General features: G+C 41.4%; 1 pseudogene; it reads right to left on the bottom strand.

Moving 5' to 3' along the window:
* Window positions 1-16,008: 16,008 nt before the first annotated feature.
* LOC124098015 (E3 ubiquitin-protein ligase SH3RF1-like) lies at window positions 16,009-24,435 on the bottom strand (annotated as a pseudogene).
* Between the last annotated feature and the right edge of the window lie 986 nt (window positions 24,436-25,421).

Here is a 25,421-nt window from a genome sequence, read left to right as displayed (position 1 = left end):
TATTTATGTAGTATCTGTTGTGATATTGCCTTTTTCATCCCATATGCTAGTAATTTGAGATCTCTGCCTTCTTCTCTTCATTAGCATGGCTAAGAGTCTGTCAATCTTATTTATTTTTTCAAAGAATCAACTTTTAGTTTTGTCAATTTCTTTTAATTGTTTCTTTTGTTTCAATTTCATTGATTTCAGCTCTGATTTTAATTATTTCTTGCCTTCTACTACATTTGCTGTTGTTTTGCTCTTCTTTTTATAGGGTTTTGAGATGAAGTGTGAATCACTTATTTGTTGGTTTTTCCTTTTTTTGAGGAATAAACTCCAAGCAATGAATTTCCCTCTTAAAATTGCTTTCATCATGTCCCATAGATTCTGATATATTGTGTCTGTGTTTACATTTATCTCTAAGAATTTTTTGATTTCCTCCTTTATGTCTTCTGGAACCCATTGATTATTCAGTACCATATTGTTCATTCTCCAAGTGATGTGGGATTTTTTCCTATCTTCTTTTATCGTTGATTTCTAGTTTCATCCCATTATGATCAGATAAGATGCACGGTATTATCTCCACTCCTTTATAATTTCTAAGAGTTGGGCTGTGGATGTGGCTCAAGCGGTAGTGTGCTCTCCTGGCATGTGTGTGGCCCGGGTTTGATCCTCAGCTCCACATACAAACAAAGATGCTATGTCTGCCAAAAAAACTAAAAAATAAATATTAAAAAATTCTCTCTCTCTCTCTTTAAAAAAATATTTTTTTAAAAAAAATAATTTCTAAGAGTTGCCCTATGGCATAACATATGGTCTGTTTTTGTGAAGGATCCATGTGCTGCTGAAGAAAAAGTATATCTGCTTGATTATGGTTGATATATTCTATTTATGTTGGTTAAGTCTAGGTTATTAGTTGTATTATTGAGTTATATAGTTTCTTTATTCAACTTTTGTTTGGAAGATCTGTCCAATGGTGAGAGAGGTGTGTTGAAGTCCTCCATAATTATTGTGTTGTGTTCATTTTGTCTCTTGAACTTGAGGAGAGTTTGTTTATGAACACAGCAGCACCATTGTTTAGTGCATAAATATTGATAATTGTTATGTCTTGCTGGTGAATGTTTCCCTTTAACAGTATATACTGTCCTTCTTTATCCATTTTGATTTTCTTAGGCTTGCAGTCGATTTTATTTGATATGAGGATGGCCATCCCTACTTGCTTCTGAGGACCATGTGAGTGGTATGATTTTTCCCAACCTTTCATAGTCAGCCTGTGTATGTCTTTTCCTATCAGATGAGCCTCCTGAATGCAGCATATTGTTGGATCTGTTTTTTTTTTTTTTGTTTGTTTGTTTGTTTTGTTTTTAAATCCAGGTCACCAGCCTATGTCACATTATTAGTGAGTTTAAGCCATTAATGTTTAGGGTTACTATTGATATATGGTTTGTACTACTGGTTCATACCCATTATCTTTCAATGTTTGAAATATGTTGTTCCAGGATCTTCTCGCTTTCAGCATCTGTGATGAAAAACAGCCATTAACCTAATTGGTTTACCCCTGAATGTAATCTGCCTCCTTTCTCTTGTAGCTTTTAATATTCTCTCCTTGTCCTGTATGTTGGATATATTCATAATAATGTGTCTTGGAGTTGGTCTATTTTGGTTTTGTATGTTTGGCATTCTGTAGGCTTCTAAGATTTGGACATTCATTTCATTTTTCATGTCTGGAAAGTTTTCTAAAATTATTTCATTCAACAGATTGCTCATTCCTTTGGTTTGGACCTGTATTCCTTCCTGTATCCCAATGACTCTTAAGTTTGGTTTTCTTATGATATCCCATATCTCTTTAATGTTTTGCTCGTGGTTTCTTACCAGCCTTTCTGAGTTTACTAGACTCTTATTTAGATGATATATTTTGTCTTCATTGTCTGATGTTCTGACTTCTACTTGATCTACTCTACTGGTAATACTCTCATTTGTTTTTCATTTGGTTTATAGTGTCCTTCATTTCTAGGATTATTGTTTGATTTTTTATAACCTCTATCTCCCAGTAGAGTTGTTCTTTTGCTTCTTAAATTTGTTTATGTAATTCGTTGTTGAAGTGTTCTTTCATTGTTTGCATTAGCTTTCTAATGACCTATTTAAGATTCCATTCCATCTGTGTCAGGTATGCCTTGAGTTCTTTATCTGACCATTTTTCTGATGCCTCTAGGTTCTCTTGTAAATTTAAGCTGTTCTGCATTGTTTGTAATCCTTTTTTTCCTTGTTTTTTCATGATGCTCATGTTACTTTCCAGCTCTGTTTGACTGCTGTGTTACTATTTTCTCCTATAAATTTGTTTTGGTTTTGTATATCTCCAGGATCTCTCCTTTGTGATGGGAGACTATGACTAGAGATGGTGGGTTTTATTGTAATTTAAAGCAAATTAATTCATTTCATAAAAGGCATATGGATTCTGATGGCATATAGCGATCTTTGGTTTGGTCTTAGGACTTTATGTTTAGGTCAGGTATGTGATAGTATAGGGATTAGTATATCTTAGCTACCTTAGAAGATTGCTCTACTGAAGGGGGTTATTAACAGGAGAATTGACCGGAGTATTTTGTGGTAGCTAGGGACTTGGGAGCACTGTAGACAGCCTGGGAACATTCACCTATATATAATTTAGTAAATTACACATAATAGAAGTTGTAATGCTTGGGAGGAAATGTAGGGGAAGGGGAAGGAAGAAGTCACTAAAGAGAAAGAGAGAAAAATAGGTAGAATTAAAGAAAAGGGAAACACAAAAATTGAAAAGAAAAAGAAAGATAAATGCAGTCTTAGAGTTCTATTATCTTTTCTTCCAGTAGGTGGAGCTGTGCCTTCTGGGCCAAGATTCTGCCTTCTATATGCAGGAAACAATCCCTGTGAGGTGGCTCATCTTCCTCAACTGGGTGGCTCTCCAATCCTGGTCACCCAGGGCTGTTCCTGGTCTCCATCCCTCACCCCGCTTCTCTTGCCAGCCAGGCCCCACTCACAAGTGCCATTCTCCACAGATCTAGCTACACTCTGGGCCTGCAGCCCCCTGGATGCCCTGTTCTCTTGAATGACTGGGCACTCTCTCTGTTTGCCATTCACCCAGACCCCAAGGTTGTGGAGTGTGGGGGCTGGGGCCGTCAGCTTATTGTGCCTGATTCCCTCTGGTAGCCATGCCCTTGGGAGCTGGTGAAAAAGGCCTCCGCTGTCCCTGCTGGTGGGGGGGGGAGTTGGAGGTCACATGCCCCTCCTGTTTCAGTCGGGTCCAATAATCATGCACACAGAGATCTGGGGAGAGATTTTTGAGATTTCCCAGCCGTATGGATATGGTGGGGTGAGGTTCACACACCTGATATAGCCAATTTCACTGCAAAGTGATCCCATTCACCGAACTCTGATGACATTAGTTCTCTACCATGGTGGACATCAGTCTCCTTGCCGGGGTGTCCGATGGGAAGGGTGGGTTGGGTTTGTCTTTCCTAAGTTCCTACTTCAGATCTCAGTCCACTGGCCCATGTAGGCTTAGATGGCACCTCCTCAAAGAATCCGAAGTTTCATTTCTTTATGCTGCTCCTGGGTCTCCATAGCGCTTAGTTGTGGCTCGTCGGTGGCAGGTCGCCAATCAACTAGCCTGTACCTCCACACACGGGATGGACAGGATTCACCCACACCAGAGCACTATACGGCCTCCGAGAAGCTCAAAATCCTCACTTAAGTTTCACCTCAGCCCAACTTTGCTGGACGTTCCTTAGCACACAGCATCCAGTCTTTCTGAAGTCTCTCTGCCAGCGTAGCTGAGGAAGTCACGGAAGTGTTCCACATTATTTATGTTCTAAGCAAAATTCAAGATGCTTAAATAATACAATGATGCCATTGAGCCATGTATTTTTCTTGCCTTTTCGAGTCATTATGCAGTATCCTTGTTGTACTTCAGTTTCTCCTTACAAAAGTCCCATTTTGTAACACGGCAAATGTTGAAATAAATAGCAATCATCTTGCCAGTTGGCTCTTAAGTGTTGACTAGACCATCTTTAGATTTTCATAACATTTATAGGATACCTGCCATGTCTAAGGCAGCTAAAATATGTCAAATCAGAGCAGTGGTTCAAGAAACTTACTTTTCTTAAAAAAATCATTCAATCAGTAATGAGCTGGTAGAATGGACAGGGATTCTGAAAAGGTTAGCCTTATGGAGGACATTACTAATGCAAAGAGAATAATTACAAAAAGTAAGAAATGGCTCATTATAGAAGGTCATAAGCCCAGTCTAGAAGAGGGTCAGACTGGATGGGACAGGAGTCTGAATTGAGGAGTGAGACCAGCCATTGGTTAAAATGACAGGAGGTGTGATACCAGTGTATTGGGGAGGACGTGAGCTGATGAAGATTGGAACAAGTACAAATGTTCGGGTTTGATATTTAGGTCACCCAGTTCCTATGTGTAGATTCCTGTAGGGGTGAGGACTGTTGAGACCAGGGTCAGGTATTTGCTCTTAATTTGTAAGTCAAGGAAGACCTTTGAGGTTAACCATATTCCCCTCTCAAAGGAGAAAAATGGGCCAGTGCTACATTAGGAAGATTCATGTGGCCATATTTTATTAGTAAATTTTGATATAGAGGTAAAGCAAAATCATTATGGTGGGCCAGATCCCCCATGACCAGTGTCCTTGTAATAAGATGGGATTAGGTCACAGACAACAGGGGAACCATAGTATATAGACACAGGAAGCATACCAATGAGAGTTGGAGCACTGTGACTACAGGCCCACCTGGAGCTGACTGTCCCTGTCCCTCTCCTGCAGGAGGTGCAATCCCTGATCATTCGCTGGCCTGGGCTTGCAGCCCCCAGCACTGAGCAACCATGTATTTCTGAGGTTTAAGCCTTAGATCTGTGGTGCTTTGTTGTTGCATTCTTCACTAACACAGGCATAATGCCAGAAATACTGAGAGGATGCATCTCAGAGGTAGATTGGATGCCTGGGTGTGAGGGTGAAGACTTGGAAGCCTCTGGGATGGCCCCAAGGAAGGAGCACTAGGCCCTGAAGCCAAGGCTGAGGAAGGCAACTAGGAAGCCTCCAGTTCAAGTGCAGAGCACTGGAAAGCAGTAAGCAGGGCACATGACTTGGATGCCCTTTTAAACACAGTATTGAGGACTAGGGAGAGTGGAGGTAGTAGGTGCATTAGTCAGCTTCCCATCATGTCAGCAAATACCAAGAAAACCCCTGAAATAGAAAGGGTTATGAAGACAGAGGATAATTTCAGTGCATGGTTTGGGCCTGTAGCCCTGAGCTTGTAGCAAGGTGACACATCCTGGTAGAAGGGTGTGAAAGCAAAATTTGATTGCTGTGATGGGAAAGAGAGGGGCAGAGTAGGGGGCTGGGGAAACACTCTCCCTTCAAGGGTGAGCCTCCAGTGACCTGGAGACCTCCCACTAGGCCTCACCTCTTCTAGGATCCATCATCACCCAATAACACTACAGTGAGGACCAAGCCTTTAACACATGGTCTTGTGGGGGACACTTAGGATCCAAACTATTGCAAAACTTATTCATTATTTTCTTTCTTTTTTTTTTTATGGGAGAAGCTATAATATAAGGTTTTAGGGGAAAAGAAATTATTGCTATAGTAGGGTTTGAGGGACAGGAAATATGGATATTCCCCCCAACATGCACTGCCATTTTGATCAAATGCATAAGCTGAAATAGCTCCTGCTTTTGCAGACACCTAATAACTTCCTGCTCTACCTAGTTTGAAAGCACACATATTTTTGTTTGAATTTGGTTTAGCTTTGCATAATTTCATTATCTGTTGGGGATATTTTGGCAAGTAATTATAATTAGATCTTTGCAAAGCTTTGGTGGTTCTAAGCTGGGCATCTTTTGTGTGAATGTTGCTGGGTGTTGGGGATTAAGTACTCCAGCTAGGCTGGATCACAAGTGCATCTCATTATGAATGGAAGATGTCAATATTACTAGAGACACTTGAAAACATAACTACTGGATCAGAAATATTGGAAGGCTTCTACAGGTAGTTACAAATAATATTTAGAAATTGATCAGCTTATGAATATATTGGAGTAATTTTCAGATGACTCAGATCAGGGGAGAGTGTTGAACTACCTTAGAAAGCAAAATGATTATCCTAATAGGAACAGCCCTTGGCTTTCCTATTATGATAAAAGGCAGAACTGGCTAAATAAACTTTAGTAACTTTTAAGAAAATTAAGCAATTTATATTTTCAGAAATATTTTCCCCATCTTTTTACATAATGGGCACTACAGTGCACATACCATATATAGCTTATAAAAATATAAACCATAACTGCATGTAGCGCTTATGTATGCATTTCCAGTGTGTTTTATATTTAACACAAGTGTTTTAATAGCAAATGCTTTTAACAAATTTCTGAGCTTAACTTCTTTTTGTTAGTATTTATTTTTTAGTTGTAGTTGGACATGATAACTTTATTTTATTTATTTATTTATATGTGGTGCTGAGGATTGAACCCAGGGCTCTGCACGTGCTAGGCAAGCACTCTATCTCTGAGCTAAAAACCCTAGCCCCTGAGCTTAACTTCTAAGTGTGTATCTTGATGTCTTTATTTCCCCAATCAGTGTGTACTACACTGTCATAACTAACTAGTCAAACTACATGCATAACATGTACCAAAGACAGAGTTAAAGGCAAAAATGTTACTTTCTGCCCATATCAAATTAGAATGTGCACTTCTTACCATATGTATACACACACAAACACACACACACACACACACACACACACACACGCCAAATAACAACCAAAGTTATATATTTTTTTTAATTTTAAAACAACTTTTTTCAACCCCTGGTTTTCAGGGTGAAGTGCTCAAAGTTCTGCTCCTTGGTGTGTCCAGCATACCCTGGGCTGCCTACACTTTTCTGGGCACACAGAGGCTCTCTGTGTCAGGGTTAAAATGTTCTACATTTTCATGTGTCAGAGTAAGTTAAGAATGGGCAGAAACTGAAGCTTAAAAAGCCTGTATGTTTAGTTTTTACTCTTTAATGTAAGTAAATCTCTCTTTTTACAGTGATTCCCTGAGCCATGCCAGTTCCAAATAGTCAGAAAGTCAGGATAGGACAGAGAAATGCATCTGTGCTTCTCTCTATTGATGGGCAGACTGACACCCAGGCCTCTGCAGAAGGGGCTGTGTTGATCTTTCTAAGATATAGAAATGAATCTTAAAATCTTGTGTTACCACTGATGCTATTGCCTTCTAGGATGAATCATGGAGCAAACTGAAATCTGAGCAAACATAATCTGGTAAGTAAATCCAGGAGAAGCACTCACAGATCTTTGTATAAGAGAAAAAATAATGGTACCTGAAAGAATGAACAAGGCTGACTTGTCGTCAGAGAAAATGCCCGTTTATTGAGGAATAGCTCTGCATATTTATAGAGCCAGGGGTGGTTTGACAGTTATGACAGTTTAACAGTTTAATGGTTTGACAGTTGGCACAGGATGCTTTCTGATTGGTGTGTAAGGATCATGTGAGTCAGCGGGACTCACCACTGGACTGCTCTTCTTGGGGGATGGGGAAGTTAGACTTTGGAGTCGATGTGACTCCCAACATTAACTGTCATAACTGTCAAACCACCCCCGGCTTTATAAATATGCAGAGTTCTTCCTCAATAAATGAGCATTTTCTCCGATGATGACCCTTGTTTGTTATTTCATTGGTGCCAAAATCCAGGGGGAATTCCTTGATGCTTGAGGGCCCACTCTCTCAAGGCTTGCCATCCTTGTCCACTCTTTCGAGCGCTGTTACTACTCCCACAACACCAGCTCTCCAGTAGGTGAGTTCCCCTATCAGGTATCCAACTTCAGATGGGCTATATGCAGGGGCTTTAACCATGATCATTTGGCAAACCTCTGATGCCCAATCTGGAGGACAGACTCTCTGGAACCTGTTCATGAGTGGGAGGTCCTGAGGGGTGGAAGAATAGGCACTTTCTCTCTCTCTCTCTCTCTCTCTCTCTCTCTCTCTCTCTCTCTCTCTCTCTCAATAATCACCCTTGTATGAGGGCCTCTTCTTCCCTCCCTGCAGACTCCCCCTTATCTTCTTCCCTCCCTGCAGACTCCCCCTTATTAAATTCTGCACACAAGATTGGCCTTACTATCAACTGGACCATCAAAATCAATGGCCCCCAGGAGGATCCCTAGATGCCGTAATTCTGAGAGATCTGTTTAACTTCTGCGAGCACTCAAAAGAGTGGAAGGAGATCCCCTACGTTGAGGCCTTTTCTCTTCTTCATTCTCACCATGACCTATCTGGCAGATGAACCGCCTCCCTACCGACCTCCCCCTTTGGCTCTGTCCAGCCCCTCAGGTTCCACCCGACTCAGCTGACACCTATAGTCTCCCCCAAACTAGGTCCCGCTCCCTAGTCCTACAAACCATGGCCCCCTTAAGAGAGGTTGCTGGACCTGAGGGCATTATCTGGGTACATGTCCCATTCTCTATGAATGACCTCATGCAACTCGAGCAAAGGTTGAGCTCAATCACCACAGATCCCATCACTTACATAAGTGAGTTTCAAAGGGTCCACCAGGCTTATAGCCTCACTTATATGTTATTGGCTAATACTCTCCTTCTTGAGGAACGTACCAGAGTCTGGGAACTTGTCAGAGTCCATGCAGATGAAACTCACCAAGTTAATCCAAGTCACCTTCCAGGGCCACTTGATGCCTCAGATATACAAGCTGGTATACAGAGTAGGGACCGATTCTTTGCATGTATTATTGCTGGGCTCAAAAAAGCAGCATGTAAGGCCATCGATTTCCAAAAATTACAATAGACCCCATCGGAATTTCTGGGTCAGCTTATGAAAGCCCTTCAGCAGTAACCTAGATCCCGAAACCCCAGATGGCCATCATGTCCTTATGACATATTTCCTCTTGCAGAGCTGCCCGGACATCCAGGCCAAACTAAAAAAGCTTGAAAAAGCCCCTGCCACCCCCCAGAGTGAGAAATTTCAGATGCTCGCCCAGGCCTTGCAGGGTGCTTCCTCGGGTCGCCGCCCATCACCACAGGTCAACATCCCCCCCCCCCCAGGCGCCTGCTTAAAGTGTGGCAAGGAGGGACATTGGGCCAGGGCATGCCTCGCACCATGCATTTCTCGTACCCTATGCCCTAAATGTCAACAACAAGGTCATTGGGGCTCTGAGATCCCATAGGAGGCCTATGGCTAGAGAACCCTTCGACCTTCTGGGCATGGCCATCAAAGGTTTACAGAGCCTTGGGTCCTTGTCTCTGGCCATAAAAAGACAGGAACCCAAGGTGTGGATTCAGGTGGATGGGTGCAAGGTTGAATTTCTCCTTGACACCTGGGCTACCTTCTCAGTCCTGACAGAATTCTGGGGGCAAACAGTGCCATCCACCTCTCCTATTGTTAGGGTCAGATGAAAGACCATCTATCCAAAAAAGACTCCCCTATTATTCTATTCCATAGACAACTTCCCATTCTCTCAGACATTCCTAATTATGCCCCAATGTCTAGTTCCTTTACTCAGCTAAGATATTCTCTCTAAATTTAATAAAACAATCAGCATCCAGTCTCCTGGTTCAGACAGGCCCCAGAATTGGCCTGTTCATCTTTTCTGGCACTTTCAGCAGAAGAATGGACATTCTGCTCCACTTGTGAGGCTGACATGAAACATGGACCCCTTACCTTGAACCTGGTTGACCCGATTGTATGGGATACCCACACCCCCTCCACCGTTTCCTGCCCACCAGTAAAGATCCTAACACCTTCCCCAATCAGGTTCAATACCCTCGGTTCACAAAAGCTCTTCTGGGCCTACAACCTATTATTCAGGATCTTCTTAGCAAGGGGTACCTCCGTCCTGCTCATTTTGCTTACAATACTCCCATACTAGCGTTAGAAAAGCCCAATGGGTCCTATTGCTTAGTTCAGGACCTACAACTCATCAACACCTCTGTTAGGCCCATAAATCCTTTGGTTCCCAACCCATACACCCTGCTGTCTCAGATCCCCCACACTGATACCCACTTCTTGGTCATAGATTTAATGCTTTCTTCTTCATTCCCATTGTCCCTGAATCACAAGATATTTTTGCCTTTACCTGGACAGATCCCACCATTAGACATTGTTGACAACTAACCTAGACTTTCCTTCCTCAGGGATTTCAAGATAGTCCACACCTCCTTGGACAACCCTTGGTCTCTGACCTCCAATCTTTTCAACCCCAGTGCCCCGAATCCACCCTCTTGCAATATGTTGATTATCATCGGGCAAATCTCTTTGCCCACATATGGGGAGGAAAGCACCACACCACAACCTTTAAGGCTACGGTGACCCTCAGGGACTCCTTCCTTGGGCAGATTTGAAAGTCCTAGTCCTCTCACCTTTAAGACTCAGCCACTAGAGAGATGCTTACCCTCACTTTCCTCTCTCTTGCCCTCTTCCCCTCTTTCCGGTCCTGGGAGTCTCCAGCCTCTGCAGGAGGAGTCCCAAAAAGCCTTGGCCAAGTCTCCTGTGGCTCTATCTCCATCCAGGATGTGAGTTTCGACTGTCGGGATTCAGTGATGACCAATCTCTGCAGCTCGAACCTGCCACTTAGGCACTCCTGATTTTTTGGCTCTAGCGGGGACACCCCTTTTGCCAATAAATCAGTTTCCTCCTTCTCTGCATCCTTTTCCCTCCTCCTTACATGGGTAATGTGTCCTCTCTGCCAGTTGACTCTCCCCTACAATGCCTCTTGGATCAAATACAGCACCCAGGCCTGGCCCACTTATCCCTTAGACAACCAAAGCTGATGGCCCCTTTTTGGGTCTCTGGATCCCACCATTCTAAGGGATCTCTACAATTACTGTGAGCATTCAAAAAATGGGTAGACATCACTTATGTCCAGGCTTTCTTCTTGCTCCGATCCGATCCTGCTGTCTGCACCTCTTGAAAACCTCTACAAATTCTTCTAGCCCGTCCAAAGAGCACTCAACAGATGACACAGTTCTCCTACTTAATTTCTTGGCTTTAGAGGGATATTGGGCCTCTCCACAAAAGGGCCAAAATAGCATGTAAAGAGATCCCATCATATCTAGGGTTCTCTGTCTCTTAAGGGAAAAAGGCCATTACAGTAGACAGAAAACAGCTTGTTGTGTCTTTACCTACACCAAAGACCAAAAATGACATACTCTCCTTCTTGAGTTTATCTGAGTACTTAAGGGCCTGGAATTTCTCCCTCCTCACTATATAATCTGGCCAAGGGCCCCCAAGATGAACCCCTACCCTCAGCGGCAGGGAAGCCCTTTACAATCCTTAAAAAGGCCCTCCTCCTGGTATCTGCCCTGCATCTCCCTGACCATTCCCGACCCTTCACCCTCTATGTACATGAGAAATAGGGAAAAAGTCTGGGTGCTCTGGGTCAGAAATATGGTCCCACATTTGCACTAGTGGCCTATTTATCCAACCTCACCATCAGGGGCTGACCCCCATGCCTCAGAGCCCTAGCAGCAGCCCATGACCTCCAGAAAGAAGCACACAAGCTTACCTTTGGCTCCATTTACTAACCATCTCATCTCCTCACCATCTAAAAGATTTCCTCACTTACAAGGGGATACAGTCACTTCCTCCTTCCAGGGTTCTATCCCTCCTTGTCTCTCCTTGAAAATCCCTCCATCTCTTTTCAGCCCTGCTCTCCATTAAACCCTGCCTCCTTCCTCCCATATTCTCCCTCACAGAATCCCGTCCACAAATGCCTGGAGGTATGATCTTAACCTGCCCTACCACCATTTCTGAAGGACCCTTGCCCTCTTCAGACCTCGTCTGGTTCTCAGATGGTAGCTCCTTTATACACAAAGGGGTTAAAGTGTCAGGGTATGCTGCCATTTCCCTCTCATCCATCATAGATGCAAAACATTTCCCACCAAATACCACCAACCAACAAGCAAAACTCATAGCTGCCACTAGGGCATGTGAGCTAGTGGAGGGAGAAACCCTCTCCCTATATAATACATATTCCATATCCTGATCTCCCATGCATCCATTTGGAAAGAAAGGGGGCTACTGACCACCAAAGGGATGGCAGCCATTAATTCCACACTTATTTCTGGCCTAGCCTCCAGGCTGCCTTCCCAACTGGGAATAATCCATTGCAAGGCCCATCAAACTGACTCCTCCCTTACTACTTTGGGGAATTCCAAGACTGATCAAGCGGCTCGATCAGCCACCCTACAGAGCTTTACCTCCTCTCTGCTACTCTTTGTTACCACTGGAAATCGGCCCGAAGATCCCCAACATCTCTTCCAGGTTCTTCACTCTCTAATCCATTCAAATCCACAGAGTCTCACTACTTTCCTTCACTCCTTTTTCACCCTTTCTCCACGTGATAAGACCCTCCTACAATAGATCACTTCCACTTGGCTTTAAAGGGATATTGGGCCTCTCCACAAAAGGCACAAATAGCATGTAAAGAGATCCCATCATATCTAGTGTTCTCTGTCTCTTAAGGGAAAAAGACCATAGAACCAATACAAATACTCTCTCTGCCAGAGAATCAATACCAATACTCCATTGAAACCTAAACCTTTCCCTTCTCATCAGGCCCACGGTCATACCCCGGCTACAAAGTGGCAGATTGATTTCACCAACATGCACTGACTAAAAAACATAAAATATCTTCTTGTATACTTTTTTGGGATGGGTTGAAGCCTTTCCCATTTCTAACAAATGGGCCTCTATAGTAGTTGATCTGTTGCTTACTGATAATCCCCTCTTTCAGGATGTCCACTTCCATCCAATCAAACAATGCCCAGAATTCACCTCCCAGATAACTCAGGGACTGGCTCATGCACTATCACTCCCTTGGCATTTCCATTGCCCTTACCTCCCCCAGGCTTCAGGAAAGGTTGAAAGGACTAATCGGTCCCTTAAAGAGACCCTCACTAAGCTCACCATGGAATTAAGCCTGGACTGGGTAAAGGTGCTCCCCTTGGCTTTATTGTGCATTAGAGCCTTGCCAAAGAAGTCTTCTAATCTCTCACCTTTTGAAGTAATGTATGGCCGTCCCCTCATTCCTTCTGGATTGCATACAGAACCCCTACCCATCTCTGAAACCTATGCCCTGCCCCTCCTCTTCCATCTATGCTATGAACTCTTGTGCTATCAAGACTGGCTCCTTCCTTACCCCAGTCTCCCTCAAAACCCTACCTCCTTAACACCTGGTCAACTTGTTTACTAATGCCCACTGGGGGAAAAGCCCCCTCTAAAACCCAAATGGAAAGGTCCTGCTCAGGTGAATATGTGCACTCCCTTGGCAGCCAAACTCAAGCTATTTAATAACCAACTTACCCTGTGGATTCACATTTCCAGGCTTAAGCCTGGTGCTCCTACACCTTCATCAAAAGATCCAACGAACATCACCTGTCATTAAGTACTCTTTTCATCCCTCCCCACAAGATCCCCTCAAGCTCCACCTCTCCCATGTTTCCATTCTTAGCCCAATACCTAATGCTCCCCCTTATTTCTGGCCCCTCCTGGGTGTTCTCTTTTCCCTATGTCTGATGATTCAAAGAAAGTGACACTAAGGGCCCCCTCCAGCCAGAACCCCTTCTCCTCCTTACTACTTTCTTGGATGTGGCTGGTAGTGGGACCATTGTGTGTTGTCCTTCTGACAAACCTCTTAGGTGTCCAGAGCATGGTGACCCCTTAATAATTGTGACCTTTATTATAAGAGAGCACTTTACCAGTTGCCTTCTGGGCCTCAGGAGAACCATGTGTGTTTTGTTTGCCCTCCCAGTTTCATAAGAATTTCAAGTATCAGTATTTAAGGTTGAGGTGTTTCACATAAAACCTAGAGAGATCTGAATGCTCTCAAAGGGAAATATGGTAACAATGGGCCACCGTCCTCCCTTGGCCACCTTCGTTCAGACCATGGGAGAAGCTGCCTTCTTTATTACAAAGCCCATGCTTTCTTGGTGTGAAGAGAGACAAGACTAGTGAAAGCTTGGAACAGTGATATTTTGGGATACAAGGGCCAGAGAAAGGTAAAGAGGGAAAAAGCTCTTTGGAAAGCTGGGATGTTTTGAGAAAGGTAAAGAGAGAAGCAAGCTGGTTTCAGAGACACCCAGATAGGAGAGAGTTTGAAGAGCAGCCTGACATCATCATGGATCTGTAGTGGCAAGGAACCTTTGTTGATCTGGTTCCTGAAGCTACAGCAGTCTTCTCTGCCCTCCTGTGGTGGCTCCCTACTTGTTTCCTATTCTCCCACACTGCCCCATCTCAGCAGAAAGCAGTCAGAATGAGTCAACGCCCACTCTCATTTAATAACAAAGAGGAGGGAATGTTGGGAGTCACCTGGGCTCCAAAGACTAACTTCCCCATCCCCCCAAGAAGACCCGTCCAATGGTGAGCCGTGTTGACTCACATGATCCTTACCCATCAATCAGAAAGCACCCTGTGTTAACTGTCAAACCATTAATCTGTTAAACTTTCATAACTGTCAAACCACCCCCAACACTATAAATATGCAGAGCTCTTCCTCAATAAACTGGCATTTTCTCCAACGACAAGCCCTTTTCGATCTTTCAGTGCCCATTTTTGCTTGGCCATTAAGTCTAGAACTGCATAGTTTGGCACAGCTTCCAAGACAGGCTCTGATATGGTATAAATATAATCTATTTAAGGTAAAATAAATTCAGTCTATTTCTATTGGCAGAGAAAATGCATTGCTAAAGAGTTTTGTCACGATTCTTTTATTCTGTAGACTGAAATGCTGACAGCATATCAGTTTTTCACATGGGTGCAGTGGTAATAAAACAGGCACTGTCAGAGTAGCCTCAGGCTAGCTTTTGTTTGGGCAGTGATTAATAAGTTTTCAGACCTTTTTTTTTAGATGTGTGGTTGGCATGATGGGTGCTATGAATGGGTTGGCTGTTTTTTGGGCAGGTCTTTTCATAAAAGACAGGTCCATGTTTGTCTGTGTGTTATTTCACTATGCAAATATGCTTTCACCATCTCCTCTGTGTCAGGGGCTCATGGGATTACATGAGTTCATCCCTAAAGCTTCCTTCTTTATTTGTCCTTTAAATCAGTGTCTATATAGTCACTAGTAAGCCTTATAAACCAGAACAGAGTGAGGCAGGAATGTGATGGCCCACCAGTTAAGGATCCCACCAGTGACATTAGTTTTAGAAAGCATTTAATCTTTATGATGGTCATATAATTTCATGGTGGTTTTTGTTTGCATTTTGCTGGTCTTATCAAACAACTTTTTGAGTCTTTGGTGGCCATTGAGTGTACTGTTTTGTGAAACACATGTTTGAGCCTCAACCTGTTTTTTAAAAGTAAGTTTGACATTTTTCATTGATTTCCTGCATTTTCAGGTGCTCTGCTGGGAGTCTGATCAGCTATCTGTGTCACAGATGGCTTTCCTGTGTCACTGCTCTTGCTGTCTTTGGTGGTGAACAGCAGGGGCTCATTTGACTGAGCTCCAGCTTCTCAACTTTTTCATTCCCAGTTTGTGCTTTTTGCATCCCCCCTGCCCACTGCAAGTTATTCTCTTTTGTTATCTTCCAGAGCCTTTATAGGCTTAACTTTGATGTTGAGGTCTGGGATCCATCTGGGTTATATTTAGTGTATGTAGTTTGAGGTAGAGATCAATCCCTACCCTTGTGAAGGTTCAGTGCACTCAGCATAAAAAAAAAGGCCACCTTCTCCCACCATACCTGGGTGAAAGCTGTGAGAGTGCCATCTGCTCCTGGATTCTGGTTTGTTTGTTCCCCTGGTCTCTGCCTTTTCTTGCTCCTATGCCATCCCTTTCAAATACTCTTGACTTTTGTTGGCTTGTTATATGTTGTTCTAATTCCTTAAAATAGCCTTTGCTATTTTTGATTCTTTTCATTTCTGCTTAAATTCTGTAATAAATATATACATTTACACAAATTAACTGCTAGAACTCATATTGGGATGACATCAAATTTGTAGATAAATTTGGGCAGAATTAACATCTTCATAATATTCAGTCTCTCAACCTGTGAGCAGTGGATCCTGCCGAGGGCCAGGGTCCCCTTCCAGCAGCAGCAGCACTAGCTGCTGACAGCACGAAGGTGAGGACAGTGGCAGCCAGGACAGTGCTTTTGGGAAAGGGAGTCTTCATAGTTTCATGGGCAGCTGGATAGGGGACATCCAACAGGAAATTTAAAAAGGGGCTGGTTGTCACTGCACTGCTTGGGTGGGTAGGGGGATCACAGTTGACTTTGTGGAACTCACATGAAACTGATAAGGAACACTGAAGGAAAGCCCAGATATTTCTCTGATCCTTGTGGCAGCTGAGAGGTTGCTAGGGCTGATGAAGACAGAAGGGCTGATAGTATGGAGTGGCAGTTCTGGGATATGTTAGAGGAGTTGCTCACCATGGTGAGGGAAGTAAAGGAGGGCGTTTTTTGGTAGTGTTCTTGGTGTAGGAGTGCTTTGTGGCAGTGCTGCTCTGGGATGCTACTGAGGTACATTCTGTAGTATCAACTCCTGCCATGGGAGGCTAATCCCATTCTGTCAGCTCCTTAGCAACCAAGTTAAACTCAATGTAGGAAATCAGAAATATTTCTATTTTGTCTGCCAACATTCCTTCAGTGCAATTTTCATCTATCTTTGGATCAGAGTGAGAACATCATCCTTAACAAGTGGAAGGTGATCATTGTCTGCTTCCTTGTCTTTCACTTCAAAGTCATAAAGTGCTTTGTGATAAGGTGGGGCTGAGTCAATGGTTTAATAATCTGCACAATGATGCCATGGATCCCATTGACTTACCCGTGGAACCAGTTTTCATCAACATGTCATCAATAAATGAAGATGTTGCATTTGCTGAATTTAAAGTCTCTGTTCTCCTTTTCTTCATGTTTATTTTAATGATGTAGGACATGGTAACAGGTATACCCCAACTGAGGCCTCCAGGCTTGCAACCTAGGCTTCCATCCACACTGTGAGCTCTACAGATATTTTGCACTGCAATGAGCCATAGTGCTGCCCTGAACCCTTAATGCATCTGTACAGTTGGTCCCACTGCCCCCACTGGCTAGATTTCCAAAGCCTCTGTTTGATGCCATCCAGAAGCCTGACCAGCAGGAAGTTATTGGGAAGCTCCTAGTCATGGGAGCCAACAAGAGTCCTGCACTCAGGACAACTGAGTGAAACTACGATCCCAGCAATCATTCTTTGCAAAACCTGAGCTGGCAAGGCAAGACTTTTGCAGAAGTACCCAGGAATTATAGACACACAGGACACTCTAAAAGATTCAAGAAGGCAGATTCATCCTTCTTGAGGTACTTACTGAGAAAAGGCTTCAGAAATGTAAATAGTTGTGTACAGCTCTTAAAATGATTTATGTAACATTCATTTCAGACTTTGCTTTTGCATCTTTGCTCCTCCTCTTTGTTCTTGGTCCCCACAGTGGTGGTCATGGCCACTGCAGATTCTACTCAGTCTTGCCTGCTGCTCCTTGATTCTCTGAAGCAGCTGCAGTGGCCCCTGGAGACTCCTCTCTGCTGTCCCCCTCTCCACACAGACACAATTCACAGCTGCCACTTCCTCCCACTTGCCAAGCCATGAATGTTATTTTTTAAATCAACAGAATTATTGGTGGGTTAGAAACCAATGTGTGAGAGTTGGAATAGTCAAATTTTAATGCTGACTCAACTTCTCTGCTTTCATTGTCTCTGGTAGTAATAGTCTGTTATAGAAAACTACAGGGACTATAGACAAAGCTACAGGGCAATTCCTGTCAGGATACATACTGCAAGTGGCAGCTATTGTTATCCTGAGTGTGACAATGTATCAAACAAGCAATAATGACAGTGTCTTGTAGTAATGGGCAGCTGACAGGACAGCAAGCACCATCACACTTTCTGTGACAGCAGCTGGAGGACACCAAGTAAGATGAGCCTGGATGCTTGACACTGGTGACATACATATGGCTCTCCCTCTTTCCTTACAGAATGACCTGGTCAACATGTACATGTGTACCTTTGTGCTATAGCAGTTCCTCTCAGTGTGGACCCTGCAGGAGATGCTGGCTAACACAATGGAGAAGTTGGGAGGGGCAAGTACATTTTGGCCTTGAGTATTTTAGTGTGCTCAGGTCCTGTGGGATGGTGGCTTTTAAAGGAATTGGAAATCTTGTTTGCAGAGATAAGTCAATGACTTTCACTTCTGACTCTCTTTGGGTTGACCTTCTGCTTTACCTAGCACCCCATCATATCTTTTTTTTTTTAATTTTTTTATTGTTGGCTGTTCAAAACATTACATAGTTCTTGATATATCATATTTCACACTTTGATTCAAGTGGGTTATGAGCTCCCATTTTTACCCCATATACAGATTGCAGAATTACATCAGTTACACATCCATTGATTTACATATTGCCATACTAGTGTCTGTTGTGTTCTGCTGCCTTTCCCATCATATCTTGAACTTGAAAAAAGAAATCCAAGAGCAATGTGATCTGTGTGGCTGCCTGTTGTGCTCTTGAAAACAACCTTTCTTAAGCATCTGTATGTCTCCCTGCATCTTCAGAGCTCTCACACTTTCTGTTTTCACCAATTGTTTTGTGCATGGCTCTTTGTCATAGAATATTATTCCATTGTCAAATGCCTTTAACTGTGTGGCTATTTTCTGAGCTGTTGTTCAGCGAGTAGTATTTCATGACACCATTACATACTTTATGTAATAAAATCATGGTGATACAGCTTTAGTGAATTTTGAAAATTGTAATTTTTCAAATAGCTAATCATTTTCTTTTGAATATAAAAATTTTTATTGCTTTCTTTAAATGCAGATATTATTCTTCAAAACTCTATCTGGTTATTTTAATTATTTTCCATGAGACACACTCTTACTGACTGGGCTAGTACCCATTTCTAAACAATTCATACAGTTTAGGGTTAAACAGCAGGAAAAATGGTCCCCTTTTTGGATCTTCTCTATATATTTTAATAAACTCGAGTATTTCCATGAATAAAACCAAATTATTTTGTCATTAAGGATCTGTGTATTAGTCTTACTGTTGAGTTGTTATTCTAGTAGGGAATAGTAAAGAGATAAATAATACATGGTTCTAAAGAAGTGAATGATAAATTGTGTTGTAGCATATAGTTTTTAGAACTTTAACAGTGTGTGTATGAATTATAAATTAAATTTTAACATGCATAATTTGATGAATACCTACTATAGGAAAAGGATGCATTTCATGGAGCTGGATCTCACTTTGAGCTGCTAGCATTTTTTAGTAATAAACACTGTCAAATAGCTCAAGGGGAAAGTATATAAGATTTTAGGGACAAGCAATATTCTTAATTAAGTAGTTTTGATGATACCCAGAAGTGATATTCAAAATATTTTACAACTGCTTTGGCATAAGTATCAGTGAATCAGAGTGGCTCCCAGACACAGTGCTGAAGGTTGACATGGTCTGAATGATTTGTGGAGGTTTCCTAGAGGACCCCTGGGGTGGTCCAGTGATGTTAAACAAGAGGAATAATTTTTGTCCACTGTAACAATCATTTTAATCATGAGAGCACTTTCTGGTTATATTTGATCCATGGATGCTGTTTGGACTCATAGGAATCATCTTTTGGACTCCCTGGATGTCCATATCATCTCTCCTTGAGTCTTCTGATGTCTACTTCAAACTCTTTATGGTACTATGATAGTGAATCCTTTTGTCCAACAAATTAACATCTCTCAGTTAATAAATTATACACAGTAGTTTCTCTGGAATGAAGATCCCCATTTCCGAGAGTAACATGTCAGAAAAAGAAACAATAATCTTCTGTTCAGAAGGAGTACCAGGGGTTGAACTCAAGGACACCCCCAACATCCTCATCCATAGTTTGTATTTTATTTAGAGACCGGGTCTCACTGAGTTGCCTAGCATCTTGCTTTTTGCTGAAAGTTGTTTGAACTCACAATCCTTCTGTCTTAGCCTCCTGAGTTGCTGGGATTAGAGGCATGTGCCACCACACCAAGCTCACTGTTTTCTAAATGTAAGGTGCTACAACACAATGCTTGCATTTTACAAAGAAAAATTGTTCAGTACTAGACTTTTGGTAGGAAATGAAATTACAAGTTGTGGAAAGTGTACAAATAGCTGTTTCTGAACTCTGGAAATATTCAGGAAGCTCATGTGGTACTGCGTCTATCATCATCATTTCTGGTAATACGGGGAATGATGACATGACTGGTGCAAGACTTTCTGATATTAAATAAGTGGTAAGACAAGTTGCCCATGTCACAGAGTGGAAAGTCTTAAAGGTAATTGCCCCAGACTTAACTTTTTTAGCTGGGTGTGGTTCAGTATCTTATTACTATTTGATATGCTATAAAAGTTCTCTTGTAATTTCAAAATTCTATACTCCTTCAAAGAAAAATCATTTTTAAAAATCCTCACTTTTTTTCCCTAGTAAAAAAACTAGAAAAGGAGAGTGTGAAGGGATGGAACAGCAATTGATGTCTGTTCTGTCTGTTCATTTAATGATGAGGATAACTCTATTAGTGGATATTATTATCACTATTACTAAAGTGTTATTGACCTGCATGTTCAGATGAGGAAAAGGCTCAGGAAGTGGATTTGAAAGTAGGTAGCTTGATACAGATGCTGCAGATGAAATCAAGCTACTCTCATCAGTGACTTTTACATCCAAACAGAAACAGCTCTGGCAAGTAAAGAGGAATCTGCAGCCTGGTTTTTGCTTGTTATACTTGATGGCTAATTGCTTCTATTAAGGTTTGGAACTGAAGACAATTGGTTTGAGTTCCAGAGGTATTGCTTTTTACTTGTGTGCCTTGACCAGGAATCTCTCTGAAACTTAATATAATTTCTATTACTATAATTGAAAATGACCCTGGATAAATGATAGAGAAAAGACCTTTATTTAGCTCATGGCTCTGGAAGTTAAGGATCATGGTGACAGCATCTAGTGAGACTTACTGGGTCATGAGTTAATAGAGGGTAGCTCATGGTGTTGTGGTTTAATGGTCTGAAATGTGGCTTTAAGGGCTTGTGTTTTTTCTTTCTTGGAGACATGGTTTCACTAAATTGTATAGGACCTGGTGAAATTGCTGAGGCTGGCCTTGAACTTGTGATATTCCTGCTTAAGCCTCCTAAGTGTCTAGGATTACAGGTATGTAACACCATGCCTAGCTGATAATTTGATTCTGATATAGGTATATACCTATGAAATATTCACCACAAACTAATTAACATATTTATAATCTCGCATAATTACAATTGTTAAAAATTTTCTAAACTTTTATGCCTTGTGAAACAGGATAAATGTTTTAGATTACATTAATACCCCTCTGGCCATTGAAATATAATTGGTCTAATTCATACATGGTGGGGTATTGCCTTTTAACTTTAGATACATTTAGGAAACCAGTGACTAGTAGAGAATGGTTTCCTTCAAACATTAGATCTGGCTCATCAAAAATTTAAGAATAACTAGGAAATATATATATATATATATATATATATATATATATATATATATATATATGGATGTCTTTTATTTACATCAAGTAATGGACTCTATTTGAACAACAACATAATTCATCTTCAGAAGCTAAATCCATTTCAAAGTGTCACATCTTATCCTACTTTTTGCTATATATTTATAAGAACCAGGTTACTTAGAAGTATTTACATACTATGAGAAGTCAAAAGAGCATCTGAAAAAAGGTTTTGAAAACTCTTGAAGACTCTTAAATACATAGTAGTCTGGAAAAACTGACATGAAAACCAACTCTAATTGTAAGCCCCTTCTTTTTATAAATATTACACATGCTGTTCTTTTTAAAAGTAACTTGTCAAAACTGATTTGTGTTCTTGTTAGCAACTCTTCTAACATTACTTTTAAAATAGTCTTACATGAAACTTTTTCTATAGAAAAATTTCAGATTACTTCTATAGGAAGTGTCAACAGGGCTACACATGGAGCTCAGGGGTAGAGAGCTTGCCTAGCATATAGAAGGCCTTGCAGTTTAACCTCCAACATTGCAAGAAATAGAAAGGTAGAGAAGGGAAGGGGAGGCAACTTAGAAAGAAAAAAAGAAAAGAAGAAAAAGGGAGTGAACATGAGGGGAGGAAAAGGAATGAGTCATTAAAATAAAAGGGAAAGTGGTACAAATATAAATGTGTGACATAATGGCTCTTCAAATATTTTACAAAGCTTTAGAATTTTAGTTACATCAAACTGGTTGATATTATGACTGAATAGAATTGAACATAATAAGCTCAGTCTTGAAATCAAACCAAGGACTGGTTGCAAGAGAGGAGTTTTCTCTGACTATATTGGGGCAGGCTTGAACCTGCACTGCTTCAGGATGCAAAGCATAGTGAAGGGGCCAAAATTTTCCACAAAGGCAATGTGAGTGTGCTAGGCACCTGGGAGCCCATAACTTCTTTCCATGTCTATGCCCACAGACCCTCTACCCCCTACCCCCTACCCCACCCCTGCAGCTGCTTCACAATATTATTCTCCATTGCCTGGTGCAACTTTGGGTCCCTGACCAAGACCTGAGTGTACCCAACCTCTTTTGGCATGGTGGGACAGGCTGTAGTTGCAGCAGCAATAGCTAAATGAGCCTTAGTGTGATAGAGTGGCCAAGGGCTGCCCCTGAGTTGTGTCTTGGGCATAAGTACTTAGGATTGTGGCATCATTGTCTGAGGACATGAAATCAGGCTCTAATACTTATGGCTATCCTCAGGAGTTGGTGACATGTTCAGCTATTGGATCTTTTGCTGTTCTGTTGTTTTTGTAGAGATTTTGTCAATGTGTTAGAAACAGGCTTTATGTAAGAAGAAAAAAAGCTTGCTCTAAAACTTCCTGGACTAATTGAAGAAAAATTTGAACTACATTAAACAGTTAGCCTTGTTGAAAAAAGAGTATGAAGGCTTAGAGTCATCTTTAAAGGACACCGTTTTTGAGAAGAAGTCAATAGAAGCAGAAAATTGGGAGGCAATATATGAAAAGTTGGATAGGTTCAAATCTGAACTTGGCGATGAAATACTGTCTCTAGAAAAAGAGCTAAAAGAAGAGAAAACTAAATATTCTCAGCAGAATGAAATGGTGGAAGATATATCCAAAAGGATTCAGTCCAGAGAAGATGAATCAAAATTCCTCAACTCACAAATAGCTGAAGCTAAAACAACCTTGAGAATATTTTAAGTGAATGAAGAAGAATTTAAGGTAGCAATAAAAGAAGTTTTGAATGAAAATTTCAAACTTTAGAAAAGTTGGAAACATATTTTAGAAGAAGCTGAAGTATGGAAAAAAAAAGTGAATGACCTTAATAAACAGAAAAGAACACTTGAAGACTCTAAAGTGCTTGCAGAACAAATGCTAAGAGAGAAAGAAAATCACATTAAGTCTCTGACAAAGCACTTGTTGCAGATGAAAGATTGTGCTTCCTTGCTTGGAGAAGACCTAACAGATGATGGTAACTTGGAGTTGGAAATGAAAAGTGAATCAGAGATTGGCACTCAATTAAATGATCAGCCAAAAGGAGATTTGAAGGAACCGGTGTATGGTGCTAAGTTAAATGCCTCTTTTAAAATATTAGAAGGAGAAAGTAACCATTTCTTACTTTATTATCTGAACCTTATAGAATATTAAGACAGAGCAAGCCTCTTTGCAGTAATATATACACAAAATAAAAGTGAGAATCAGAATCTTCAGCAGAAATTTAAAGTCATGACTGAACTATATCAAGAAAGTGTAATGAAACTCCAAAGGAAATTAATAGTAAAGGAAAATTACCATGTAAAATGTGAGGAGAAATTTTCCAAAGTGGATGAAAACACCAGCCATGCAACTGAACAGCTGGAGACCTAGAGAAAGTAAGTCAAAGTTTTTGAAGAAGAATTGGAGAGAAGCATTCATTCTCATCCGGGGCAGATTATGTACTATGAGAAAAAAGCATATGTGTGGGCAGCTCAGAGTGCTAAAAGATACCTCAATGATTTAAGTAAAGACAATGTTCACAACAGACAAAAAGAAAAAGATTCTTATGCACTTGATGATTCAAATACAGCCTTTGGCAGAGAGCATGCCCTAAATTGTCCCTCAGTACTGTGTCAGCCTTCATCTGAAATGAGAGCTCCACTTCTGGAAAAGAAGAGTCCATACAGACTTTTATCTTTGCTTCCAGGGGGAGGAAGAAGAGGTTCAAGAGGCCAAGAGAAACCTCTGGGCTCTCATATTTTCAATGAAAAAACAGAATTAGGCTCTGATGGGTTAACTGATTCTCAGTGCTTTTTATTACACTGGGCCCCTGTCACCTTCATGGGTAAAGGCCCATAGGATGATGGTCCATCCACCAGGAGATCCATATTTAGATCCATGTCTTCCTCTACAAAGGCAAGATGGATGTTATTATAATTATAATAGACCATCTGGACCAGCAGAACTTAGAAGTTCTACTATTCTGTCTTTGGGTAAAATGGATTGGCCTACATCTTCAGAAATGGAATCTAGTAGAAATGATACCAAAGTTAATGTTGGTAATTCCAATGTGCCTGATTCATTTCTCCCTGCTTAAAACCCAGAAATTGCTTCTGGCTTTGCTTTCTCACCCTTCCCTCCAATCAGAGGTCTATTGTTTCCAGTGGATTCAAGGAGTCAGTTGAGAAGAGAACCTTTTTTTCCTCTACCTCCTCCAGAAAACGGATCATCTCCAGGTTATTTTCCACCAGGCCCACAGCCCCCTCCATCCCCAATGCAAAATGTCTATTTACTGAGGTGTTTTCCTCATTATCTTCCCCCAAGAGATGGATTTACCTCCAGAACCCCATTTTGAAAATAGAAGTGAGTCCTTTGGGGAAACTACTTATCACAATAGAACTAGGTGAAATGATAGTAGGCAACTGATAAGAACTACCGTGCATTCCTGTGCCAGTGAATGTTGCAGGGAGACCCTGCTAATGTGAAAGAAGTGGAAAAATGTATCCACATCAGGAGATGGATTGTGTCCATTCTTTTTCAACCATGAAATAAGGAAGGGCCACTTTTCTTGACACTCTAAAGGAGAAACAACAGATGAGAGGTTACCAGTAGTGAATGTGTCCTTTGGTACCAGGAACCCCTGAAGAGTATGGAGATTAGTGAAGGAAATGGGTATGTGGAATGACTCACACAGTTGACCAGTTGACTGGAAATAAGAAGCTGGGGGTAGTTGACAGAAGTAATTAATCCCCTGTGTGGAGTTCAGTTATCAACAGGGAGGCTCCCCTGTGGCTGACATAAACTGGAGCCAGAAGATAAACTCTACATAGTATTTCATAATGAGGTGTAGGGTTCCTGTATCATGGTCTTTTAATCTTGTGCAAAGTATTTTTTTAATGACTCATCACACAAAATTTATTTAATATTTTCAGTGGCA

This window comes from Marmota monax, unplaced genomic scaffold, assembly GCF_021218885.2.
Source record: "Marmota monax isolate L192 unplaced genomic scaffold, Marmota_monax_Labrador192_F-V1.1 WCK01_AAM20220418_F8-fsc01156, whole genome shotgun sequence".
Classification (NCBI taxonomy): Eukaryota; Metazoa; Chordata; class Mammalia; order Rodentia; family Sciuridae; genus Marmota; species Marmota monax.
This window is presented reverse-complemented; position numbering and strand designations above follow the sequence as displayed.